This window comes from Spermophilus citellus, assembly GCF_964194105.1.
Source record: "Spermophilus citellus genome assembly, chromosome: 5".
Taxonomy (NCBI): domain Eukaryota; kingdom Metazoa; phylum Chordata; class Mammalia; order Rodentia; family Sciuridae; genus Spermophilus; species Spermophilus citellus.
Genome location: NC_138186.1, coordinates 63,382,960 through 63,395,237, shown reverse-complemented (window position 1 = coordinate 63,395,237; position 12,278 = coordinate 63,382,960). Strand labels below are relative to the sequence as shown.

General features: G+C 37.0%; 1 protein-coding gene across 2 annotated transcripts in view; it reads left to right on the top strand.

The window, feature by feature from the left end:
- Positions 1–12,278, top strand: part of PTCHD4 (patched domain containing 4) — a gene marked incomplete at both ends in the record, with an annotated part of 192,499 nt that overhangs the window by 46,991 nt on the left and 133,230 nt on the right. The gene's annotated exons all lie outside the window — the stretch shown is intronic.

Sequence of the window (12,278 nt, the reverse complement as noted above, 5' to 3'; positions counted from 1 at the left end):
GTGATTATTCTTTACTGTGGCTTTAAGGTAGTTTTGTCTTTCAAATAAAGGACAGAGATGGAAGGGTGAAAAGGAAGAACACAGGGAGAAAGGGTCAGAGAGAGAGAAAGAGAAAGAAATAAGGAGAAATGGAGGTGGGAGAGAGGAGAGAGGAAAAAGAGATGATCCAAGGAAGAGAGGTACGGGTTCATATAAGATGACGAAGGAATAAGATCTGAATCATCTTCTAGAGATACAGTGGTAACTTGCTTATTTTATCAAGGAATTAAGACACAGTCAACCTCACCCACAACTGCAAATGAAAGCTGTACTATTGATTTCACCTTCTTTCAGGATATCTGTTCCAATACATTTCCTTGAGATGTATGTCCCATATTTGTTTCCTTTAGCTTGAAAAAGGTACCATCTTCCTTCCCTATCTTCAATGAACTTGAATGGCTAGTTGAGACCATAAAACAGATACTAAAAATGGCAAATAGCAACATGTATTAATTATCAAAATAGGTTCCTTTGAATGAAAATGCCCCCATGATCTTTTCTTCGAAGAGAAAACATCAGTTAGCCAAGTGCAAGTTCGGATCAGCTCAGGAGCTGAGTGTTAGCACTTGACCCTGTCTTTAGCAACCAGGAATCTGTTAGCAGTTACTAACCTGTAACTTTAAGTAGAATGCTTCATTCGTTATGTCTCAAAGGGCAAAATTGAAGTCTTTCAGGAGGAAGGATGAACTGTCCCAACTCTATCTATAAAGCAGATTGCCTAGAATTGAGTCAGGTATTAAAGAAGTCCTGGGTCCTCCTTCCTCCTCCACTGACTAAGGGAAATTTGACTAGATGTCATACATAACTTATCCCACCCCTTCAATTCACTTTTATTTTTTTTTAATTATTTTATTGTTGGTTGTTCAAAACATTACATAGTTCTTAATAAACCATATCTCACAGATTGATTCAAGTGGGTTATGAACTCCCATTTTTACCCCGTATACAGATTGCTGTGTCACATCAGTTACATTTCCATTGATTTACAAATTGCCTTTCTAGTGACTGATGTATTCTGCTGTCTATCCCATTCTCCACTGTCCCCCCTCCCCTCCCCTCCCCTCCCCTCCCCTTCTCTCTCTCCATCCCCTCTACTATAAATCGTTTCTTCCACTTATATAATTTTTCTCCTACTCCTCCTTTCCTCTTATATGTAATTGTGTATAACCCTGAGGCTCACCTTCCAATTCCATGCAATTTCCCTTAACTCTCCCTTTCCCTCCCGCCTATCATCCCTGTTTAATGTTAATCTTCTTCTCCAGCTCTTCGTCTCTACCCTGTCCTTGGTTACTCCCCTTATATCAAAGAAGACATTTGACATTTGTTTTTTAAGGATTGGCTAGCTTCACTTAGCATAATCTGCTCTAATGCCATCCATTTCCCTCCAAATTCTATGATTTTGTCATTTCTTAATGCAGAGTAATACTCCATTATGTATAAATGCCACATTTTTTTAATCCATTCATCTATTGAAGGGCTTCTAGGTTGGTTCCACAATCTTGCTATCGTGAATTGTGCTGCTATGAACATCGATATAGCAGTGTCCCTGTAGCATGCTCTTGTTAGGTCTTTAGGGAATAGACCGAGAAGGGGAATAGCTGGGTCAAATAGTGGTTCCATTCCCAGCTTTCCAAGAAATCTCCATACTGCTTTCCAAATTGGCTGCACCATTTTGCAGTCCCACCAACAATGAACAAGTATACCCATTTCCCCGCATCCTCGCCAGCACTTGTTGTTGTTGGACTTCTTAATGGCTGCCAATCTTACTGGAGTGAGATGGTATCTTAGGGTGGTTTTGATTTGCATTTCTCTGACTGCTAGCGATGTTGAGCATTTTTTCATGTACTTGTTGATTGATTGTATGTCCTCCTCTGAGAAGTGTCTGTTCAGGTCCTTGGCCCATTTGTTGATTGGGTTATTTGTTATCTTTTTGTCTAATTTTTTGAGTTCTTTGTATACTCTGGATATTAGGGCTCTATCTGAAGTGTGTGGGGTAAGATTTGTTCCCAGGATGTAGGCTCCCTGTTTATCTCTCTTATTGTTTCTTTTGTTGAGAGAAAACTTTTTAGTTTGAGTAAGTCCCATTTGTTGATTCTGGTTGTTAACTCTTGCGCTAAGGGTGTCCTATTGAGGAATTTGGAGCCTGACCCCACAGTATGTAGATCATAGCCGACTTTTTCTTCTATCAGACGCCGTGTCTCTGATTTAATATCGAGCTCCTTGATCCATTTTGAGTTAACTTTTGTGCATGGCGAGAGAAAGGGATTCAGTTTCATTTTGATGCAAATGGATTTCCAGTTTTCCCAGCACCATTTGTTGAAGATGCTATCCTTCCTCCATTGCATGCTTTTAGCCCCTTTATCAAATATAAGATAGTTGTAGTTTTGCGGATTGGTTACTGTTTCTTCTATTCTGTACCATTGGTCCACTCGCCTGTTTTGGTACCAGTACCATGCTGTTTTTGTTACTATTGCTCTGTAGTATAGTTTGAAGTCTGGTATTGCTATACCGCCTGATTCACACTTCCTGCTTAGCATTGTTTTTGCTATTCTGGGTCTTTTATTATTCCATATGAATTTCCTGATTGTTTTATCTATTTCTACAAGAAATGCTGTTGGGATTTTGATTGGGATAGCATTGAACTTATAGAGAACTTTTGGTAATATCGCCATTTTGATGATGTTAGTTCTGCCTATCCATGAGCAGGGTATATTTTTCCATCTTCTGAGGTCTTCTTCTATGTCTCTTTTTAGGGTTCTGTAGTTTTCATTGTATAGGTCTTTCACCTCTTTTGTTAGGTTGATTCCCAGGTATTTTATTTTTTGGGGGGATATTGTGAATGGAGTAGTTGTCCTCATTTCTGTTTCAGAGGATTTGTCGCTGATATACAGGAATGCATTTGATTTATGCGTGTTGATTTTATATCCCGCCACTTTGGTGAATTCATTTATTAACTCTAATAGTTTCTTTGTAGACCCTTTTGGGTCTGTTAGGTATAGAATCATATTGTCTGCAAATAGTGATAATTTAAGTTCTTTTTTTCCTATTTTTATGCCTTTAATTTCTTTTGTCTAATTGCTCTGGCCAGTATTTTGAGGACTATGTTGAACAGAAGTGGTGAGAGAGGGCATCCCTGTCTTGTACCAGATCTTAGAGGGAATGCCTTCAATTTTTCTCCATTCAGAATGATGCTGGCCTGTGGCTTATCATCTGTTTGGTGCCTGGAATAAAAGCAGATGGCAGTGATGACATGTAGACCTGACTTTAGGTCCCAAAGGATCCTGAGATACCTGTAATGAAGGAGGGTAAACTCTAAGCTCAGTTACCCCTACCAAGTTTGCTCTGAAACTGAGTTGTTTCCCAGATTATAGAAAAAAAATCGTATCAATGTAGTTACCTGTGTATATTAGAGGGAAATTCAGATCTTTTTAGTTTCTCCCAAAAATATAGGCAGCATTAAGATCTTTTCTTTATCCCTTTAGCTAAATATAACCTACTTAGAGAGTCCTAGAAACATATTCTGTGTTTACAGTGTAAGTTGAAAGTTGATAGTATGTTTTTTGGTGTCAAGAAATAGGTTCTGTTTTTATTTATTTTATTAAGCCACAGGCCAGCATCATTCAATTCACTTTTAGTTCACTTCCACTAACACGTGTACTTTTATTAATTCTGTTGAGTCAAGGAAAGTTTTTCAAGATAATATAAAACAATCTAACCAAAACACAGGAATGGCCTGTAAACCTACACCAAATGCATTTATTTTGAATGTTTATATGTATGTATTTATTTTTACATGGTTGGGATCATGCTGTATGTAATTTTGCCCTAGTACTTATCTTGATTTTTTAGCAGGCTTCTGTACTGCCATGTTCCTTGACGCTTTATCCTCTTCCCATCATATTTATGTGCTTTGTTTCTACAAAAACAGCATAAATTCTTCCAAGGAGGAGACTTGATCTTCCCTTCATTTGTCTTTATGTTGTTTCTGCACCAAAACTAGCAATCTACCTTCCCAGATCCTCCATACACATATTATTTGTTTTAATTTATTGGAGTGATGGGAATCATTAGAATTAGTATAACACTTCCAATGACTCTCACACCTCTGAGAAGTAAATTTTTCTCCAAGATGCCTTCAGCACTCCAGAAAGGTAATTCTCTGGAAGAAGCTTGGCTGTGGAGAAAACTTATTTTCAGAATAGTATACATTCCATAAGATCTGAAAAATATATATATCTTTAATTTATACAATGTTAGATAATTGGTATATGAATATATATATATATATATATATATATATATATATATATATTAAACACACACACACACACACATACCCTTTCTAGTGCCCACTTCCATCCCAAGGCACACCAGTAGTTAATTTTTACAATTTAGTAAAAAAGAGCTTTTGAATAAACACATCTCTGTACTCATCACCAGTCCCAATCTCTGCATCAGCCCAGCCTCCACATTGTACACCCCAGTCATTCTTTAAGTCCCGGGAGCACAACATACCTACCGTCCTTTCTGGGGCTCATTCATGCTGTTTTCTTTTCCTGTAAGACTATTCATCTGCAGCAATCAAATCCTTCATCCTTATTTGAATAATGACTACTATTGCTTCAGGTGTCAGATAAGAGGCCACCAGCTTGGAAAGCACTCTTAGTGTCTCCTAGGTTAGATGATTCCTGTCTGGCGTTCCCTTAACAGCATATGTTCACCAGTACCTATATATGTGTATGTGTTATGCCAACCTACTCTCCCCACCTCGTCTCCCAGAGCTCTTTAAAGTTAACTGTAGCTGTTCATCAGTCTCTCCTCAGAAGAAGCATCAGGAATAGAGTGTGTGCTCTGAATATTTTTTGAACAATGGATGATTCTGCCCTTCTTGCCAGGTTCCACTTGGTATCCTGGGTACACTCAGGTGCTTGCAACACTGGTGCCTCCTGTAGACATCTGCAGGGCCTGAGCTTTTCCCAACTTCCCCAACTTTACCACTGCAGCAGGGCGTGGTGAGCTCTGCTGGGAGGTCTGTCTCCCTGGGTTGTCAGACTGATCTATTTTTCACTTAGAGGGGCTAAAGGCACAGGTGTCACATTTCTTATGTGGCCTGTGATTGTAACCTGAGGCTTTTTAGAATAGAGTTTCTTAGTTCAGAAGAAATGATCTCCACTAAAGGGGGTCACTATACCTAGGGACTTTACCTCAAATGCTCCCATGTAGGTGATGGCCAACCTCCATAATTGCTGGTCAGCAATAGAGCTAAGTGTTTTTTGATAGGAACTACTTGGCCTCAAGTAATGACCATGATCCCTTTGTGAAAGATGTACTTAAAAATAGTAATAGGATTTTTATAAAGATTTTAGGGATAGATAGGATTGCTAATAGGATTTCCAGAAAAACAGAAAAGGTAGTTTTTATATGGCTCATTTTTAATGCAGATGTTTAACTCTACTTCTACACATTGTTAGTAAATTTGTATAAAGATTTTGGGGAAAAAAAGAAGAAATTTGATGTATTTATGCTGTTATGTACTACGCAAATCAATGCAGTAAAAAGAATAATAACAGAGATCTGAAGATAGAAAAAAATTTTAAAATATAAAAATCTGGGCTAATGAGAGATGATTTTTATCTCAATAAATTGGAGCAAATCCTTATATTTTTTTTCCATTTGAGAAGAATTTTCTCTGGAGATTACCCGAAGAAAGAGAAGAAGCAACTGGGTCCAGATTTAGAAAAAAGATAAAAAGCTTCTTGTTTCTATAGAAACGAACATAGGTCATCTTGCGTTTCCCCTTCCTTCTTATTTCTACCCCCTACCCTGTCTAACACAGGTTTCTCTAGCATACTTTGTGGTGTCTGATAACTTTACTGCCAGTGAATCATTAATTGAAGAGCAAATCAGACCTTTAGAGATAATAGGAGCCAAACCTTATACTTTGGAAAGGAGGGAATTGGCATTCAGAGAAGTCAAGCAGCTTGTCCTCTTAAAACCAGGTGACTTGGTCCTGTGCCCTGTGTTTTTTCCATCACATTATAGACATTTGCTGGGAGATATGGAATAATCTTAGATGGCTAAATGAATAAATTGTATTATTTAAATATTTCATTTGTGATTTATATTACTGAGAATAATACCTGATCCTTCCTGAGTACTATTTAAATACTTTACATATACATTAATACATTTGGTCCTTAAAATGCCTTCTGATTCTTGTTTTAACAGTAATAAGCCTGATGTGTAGGGAGCTTAAGACACCCCCGCATGGCTTACTGGTGTCGTGGCTGGGACTCGACAAGACAATTGACTTCTTGAATCTGTGTACATAACCAGTATATTTTACCTCCTCTCATTCAAGTATATTCATAAATTATCCAAATATATGTGCTGTTGTGTTAAGAACATGAGTCTTGGAGCCAGAAACAGAGATCAAATGATGATGCTATTTCATAGCTACCTGAACTTACTCTTCTTGCATGGTCTCTCGAGCTCCCAGGCCCTCATTTGTGACTTGTAGCGCCTCCAGTTTAGCACTTCCTCATAGAGTGACTGGAAGACTTGCTGAAAATAATGCAAATAAAGTTCCAGAATCTTGGAACCATGTCTGCCACGTGTGTTAAAAATTTCTAGCCAAGCCTCAGTTCATTGATATGCCAGAGTGCTTTGTTTAACTTATTTCATATTCTGTTTGGCTAAAGTTTTATTTTATTTCGGCAGCACAGAAACCTTGTTTTTTAACCTTCCTCTTTGAAAAATATCTGAAACACACTACTGCATTTTCCTAGCTTAGCACTGTGACAAAAGAGATTTAATTTATTCTTTATTTGGGGCATTTTAATACTTTAAAGTCCTCATTTTGAAAATAACTTTTGATTATTTTTTAAAATAAATTCCTTGTAGGAATGTGCTTTCTTACTATTTGCTTACTTCTACTAAATATGAAATGCTGGAAAAGAAAATCAAGATAACCAGTGGTTTCATTTACTCCTCGTTTGTGTATACACTTGACATTGGGGAATGAAACAAAGAAATATAAGCTAGGAATAATTCTAAGGAAAAATATTTTTCAAACAAACAAAGCCTTATCATTCTTTGAAATATGTCACCATTTATTACACAGGAAGATTTTCTTTTTAGCAATAAAAGAGAACTGACCATCTAAAAGTTTCCAATATTCTCGCCGTGTCTGCCTCAACAAAAATCAATGAAATCTGAATTACAATTGCCCTGGACAGGAACTGTGCTGCCAAATTATTTCACAGTCACAGAAAGTATCTGAATGTCAACCTAGCACATATATTGAGCAAATTTTACACTTGCTCCCTTATCATTTCCAAGCATCATCAAGTAATTTTTTTTTTCTCTGCACAACTGCCTATGGCATTAAAGTCTTCATTCTTTAAGAATTCATTCGTTGAGTTTATCTCTAAGAGTTTAATTTTCTTTTTGCTGGAGAATGTGGTTTGGGTAGGGGTGATTTTAAAAGCGACAAAGTAGTAACCTTAATCTAAATAAAAGCTAAAGGATCCAAGAATTTTTTTTTCTATATTATATTGCTGGAAAGAGAATGTGTTGAGATGCTTCATGTCCATGAGATAGCATCATGACCTGCACTTTTGTTGATTCACCTTGGAACAATTTACCTGCCAGACACTGCCTCCACTGACATTTTCTTATGCTGCATTAAGAAACAAATACTGCAGGAGCTTTCTAACTGCTCTTTCCTTCAGGGTCCTCTCTACTGCCTCAGTCCTTTCCCACAGCACAATGAAAGTAAGCATTACAAAAAAGGAAATCAAGTCATTCCCCTGCCTACAACCTACCAGTCATTTCTCACTGAAGGACAATTAATCCCAGCACCTTAATGAGCTTTCTGCTGCCCTTACTGAAGGAAAACGAAAGGAGCCCTGCTTCCCTCTCCGACCACCCTCTTCCATTTCTTGGGTGTCTGATGCCGTCCTTTGACTTCAGAGGATGGTGCATGCAAACCCTTTCCCCTAACTTTTCCCCAGTTCCCCTGTCTGTTGACTAGTTTACCACACTTGTTTAATTCACAGTGAAAATGGAACAGGAACATATTTTGAAGAGATATTATTCAGACTAAGAAGGTAGAAAAAGGGAGACAAGTGTCTCTTTATTTCCTGACCTTAGTCAAACAGTCTTTAAAAAAAAAAAAAAAAAAAAAAACCTATGATTAGTAATTTACACCTTCAGGTGAATTCACTCAGTTAAAAAAAGGTTAGGGAATGTTCTAGAACAGCCTTGTTCTAGGGATAGGGAAGTTATTAGTGAGAAAAACAGGAAAAATGCTGACTTTCAATAAGTGTATCTTCTCTCACAGAGGAGACAAAATAAGGAACAATTTAGTAATTGTATAAGATCATTTTAGTTGGGAATAATTATCAGGAATATAAAAAATAGGGCTATATAATAGAATGAGTGCAGGAAAGGAGGTTCCCACGAGAATGTGTAATTCACATAGTTTCTTCAAAGCTAGGACCTCCATGGCAGCAAGTAGTCTTGACTATAAGACCAATGTAAGAAAATATTTCAGGCAGAGAGGACAGCAAATACAAAGTAAGGTGGAAATTAGCTTGCATTTAAGGAGTAGGAAGAGAGGCTAGAAGAGGAGAAGAGAGGGATAGGAGACAAAGACAGACGTTTCCTCCAGCCATGGGCCATTGCTGGGCCCTGCAGGCCAGGTAGAGGGTCCTATTTTCTTAGAGCAAGTGGTTGCTAGTGGAAAGTTTGGGGCATGGAAACGATGCGATCCTGTTTAAAGTAGACTCTGGCTATACTTTGGAGAACAGATTGAAGAAGAGCAGAATTGGACATGGATATGAACTAGGGCCCTAAATTCATCTCATGTTATTGACATCAGTCCAGTTCAGCAATGTACTGAAATAGGGATGCATTGAAAACAGTATGTTGCCATCTGGTCATATTTTTATTTTAAGGTTTCTCTTCATTAGAACATAAAGGTGATTTCTGCACTTAAAGGAATCTTGGATCTTGTGTAAGAAGTAAGTTCCTTTGGGAGGAAGAAGTTGAAAATGTATGTGTTAAATGGTAGGTAATTGCTTTAGTTGGAGAGAAACGTGTTGGAAAAGAGGAATCTATGAGTAATATAAGTTTTAATCACAAAAAGTATTTATGAGAAGCAGGAGCTGAAGTGGTTCCCCTGATTGATCCCATAGGATTCTAGAAAGGATCAGACTTGGAAGAGAAGATCTGGTTTGAAACCCATGGTTCATCACCTTGACCAACAGATTTTCCTTCTCTAAGTCTCCAGGCTTGCTCATTTTTTTAAACAAAGCAGCTTTTCTTTGTTTAAAAAGATAAGATCTTGCAAGATGTGAAAATAAGCAACTCATGCCTCTATTAATTATCATACCAATTCCTGACACTCAGATCTCTTCAAAATATCTATATAGGTCATATTTTCTTAGAAATGGAGTTGCAAATTTACTTCAACATCATGTCAACATTTCCTCATAGTTACATGAGGAAATGTGTAAGATCATTTTAGATGGGAATAATTTACCCATCTAAATGAGATGCTTCTATTATAGATGAGAAAACTGAAATTTAGAAGGAAATTAACTAGCTATGGGTTTAATGTGCAATTAGTGTGAGCTGTTTGCTGCAAATCGAGTCATATGGATCCTAATCATTCATTCTCTCCACTAATCCTACTGGATGGCTTAGAGTCCAGAAGTTCTGCCCCAAATGTGATTACAATATTTGTTGCATTTGTTCTTTGTTTCTCCTACTTAGAAGCTTCTAAGAATTAGCATGAAAAGAGAAACTCTTCTGCCACATTTATGAAATAGTAGATTTCCATATAAATAGTGTCTTAAAATGTATATACATGTTGTAACTCTTCAGTGGAGCCTTTAGATTCCAGAATACCCAAAGAAATTTATTTAATTTGCTCAGGAACATACATAAAGTAGATCTGAATATGAGAGGGAAATTCATTCTGTTACATTTATTTAAGTATAATGAACAAAGATAGGATGGAAGCATACCTTTGATAAACTATTTTTGTAAAAAAAAAAAAAAAATGGAACTTCAGCAACTTCAAAAGGAAGGTTAGCAGCTAGCCAAACTCAACAAAGTTCTGTTATTTAAAAATCTATATTTGTCTTCTTTAAAACTTTGACTTTTCCCAGACACATTGCCAGCACCCTCTTTGATCCACTGAAGTCTCCAAATGGGGCCTAAGGGAGAGATAATCTCCATGCTGCTGCTAAAGTTCCCTGAGAAACCTTTGTGATGACAGAAATGAGTAAAGGCAGATAAAGCTGCACATTCTTAAGTAAATACTTACAAAATGCTTTTTAAAATACTTTCCCTAGGAAGCACAAGTCTGCACCAAAGAAGGGATTTCACAGAAACAGAAGGGCAGAACCAAAAATTATACCAAGCTTAAAACAAAAATAATCAAGCCTAATTGAGGAACAATTTGGATCTACTGAACAAGTACAAATGATTATACAATCTCTGGATTCTGGGGGAAGGCTCCTGCCTCCTTCAAAGTTTGCCCATCTTTCTGCTGAGAGATCACTGGAACACTCCAAGAGATTTAATTAATCAAGAGAGAACTTTGGGAACCTTCAGCCAAACTTTCGATTTGATTTTTTTTGTTTTTTAAAGAGAAGTAAAGGGGAAATTACAAAAATGCCATGGAAGTGCAGGAAAAAAATGCCATACCCAGCAGGAAAAAAAATCTTTAAATCAAATTTACTTACTAGAAATACATTTTCATTTGGAATTGGTCAATTTGAACTAATGAGATGATTTTAATTATTTAATGTGATTATTTAAAATGGGTCTATGGAGTAACTATGGAACTTATCTCTTAGAATTCTTCATGATCCTACTACCAACATTTGTACTCTCTGTAAACTTCTTAAACTTTGTGTTTGCAATAGACTCTCAAATATTAAAGTTGCTTTAGTGCATGTTAAAAATACAAATACAAATAAGTGCCTCAGACATAGATGTCTGGATTAAACAAGCCCCCAATAATTACTTCATATGTGTACAAGATGCCCCACGGTTCTGTGAAGACATCCATGCTTATCACCTTACTGTATTTTTTTGCCTTACCACTGTCCTCTGTAGAAAGAACTCTTTACTGTCCTGACTTTACCCTTTTATATCCCCATGAGATGAGCATCTTGCCTGATTCAGTTCACACACAGTCTACTTGTGACATAAGTTCACCTTAGTTCCTGTTGTCACTCAATTCCTGCAGCATATTTTTAAAGCTGTCTTTCAACTTGCTTTCTGCCACCGGATTCTACATTCTGACAACCATTGCCATTGAAGCACACGACAATTGTGGCAAAAATAAAATTCCCAGGTGGTCTAAAACTTGGTAATGGCTGTCAGGAGTTTCTTCCTGAGTGATGAGGCACATGGGATGAGAATTTCTGTTTGGAACCTGTTTAAGGGACTCCATGTCCACCCAGGAAGAATGATTGCTTTTCCTACCAAACTCTTACTCATGAGTTTGCCTATACTACAACATGTCGAACTGAAATTCAGATAACTTTCGGCAATCATTCCTGAAAATCTTACCAGTTTCATTTGGGGGTTTTGTCCACTAATCATCTAGAGGGAAAGATCAATCTGCATCTAAGGAAGGTGTTTGGAGGGAAGATGATAATGAGTGAACATATTTAGGAAACCCATCGACATCATTAAATTAGTTGTGAGAAAGAATATTTTTGTATTGTTCTAACTATGAAATTATATTGCCAGATTATAGAGAAACAAGGTATTCATGTGTGTGAGTGGGTATGTTTGTATGTGTGTGTTGGTGTAGGTATATGTATAGAACCCTAGAAGGTTCTAGTTATAGAAAAGATAATTCAATTTTTTTAAATGTTTTTAACTCATGCAATGCCTCTGATTAAAACTGAATCATAAACTTGATCCTCCATTAAGGAGTTATAACATTGTTATGGAAGGAAATATTTAGAATAAGGGTATTTGGGGAAATCAAAATAAGAATATTTATGTACATTTCCCTATGCATGTGATGAGTCTTGTGTAGCTTTGTAGTACTCTTTGCATCTTTTCTAATTCTGATCATCATGCATGGTATCCCACATAGCTCCAAAAAAGGTTGAATATATGATCTGGACTTGCCTCTCCACCCACATCAGTTCCACAATTAGCACCTCTCTTTGCCTTCCTTGTGCTCCTTCACTTAGAGTAAGAAA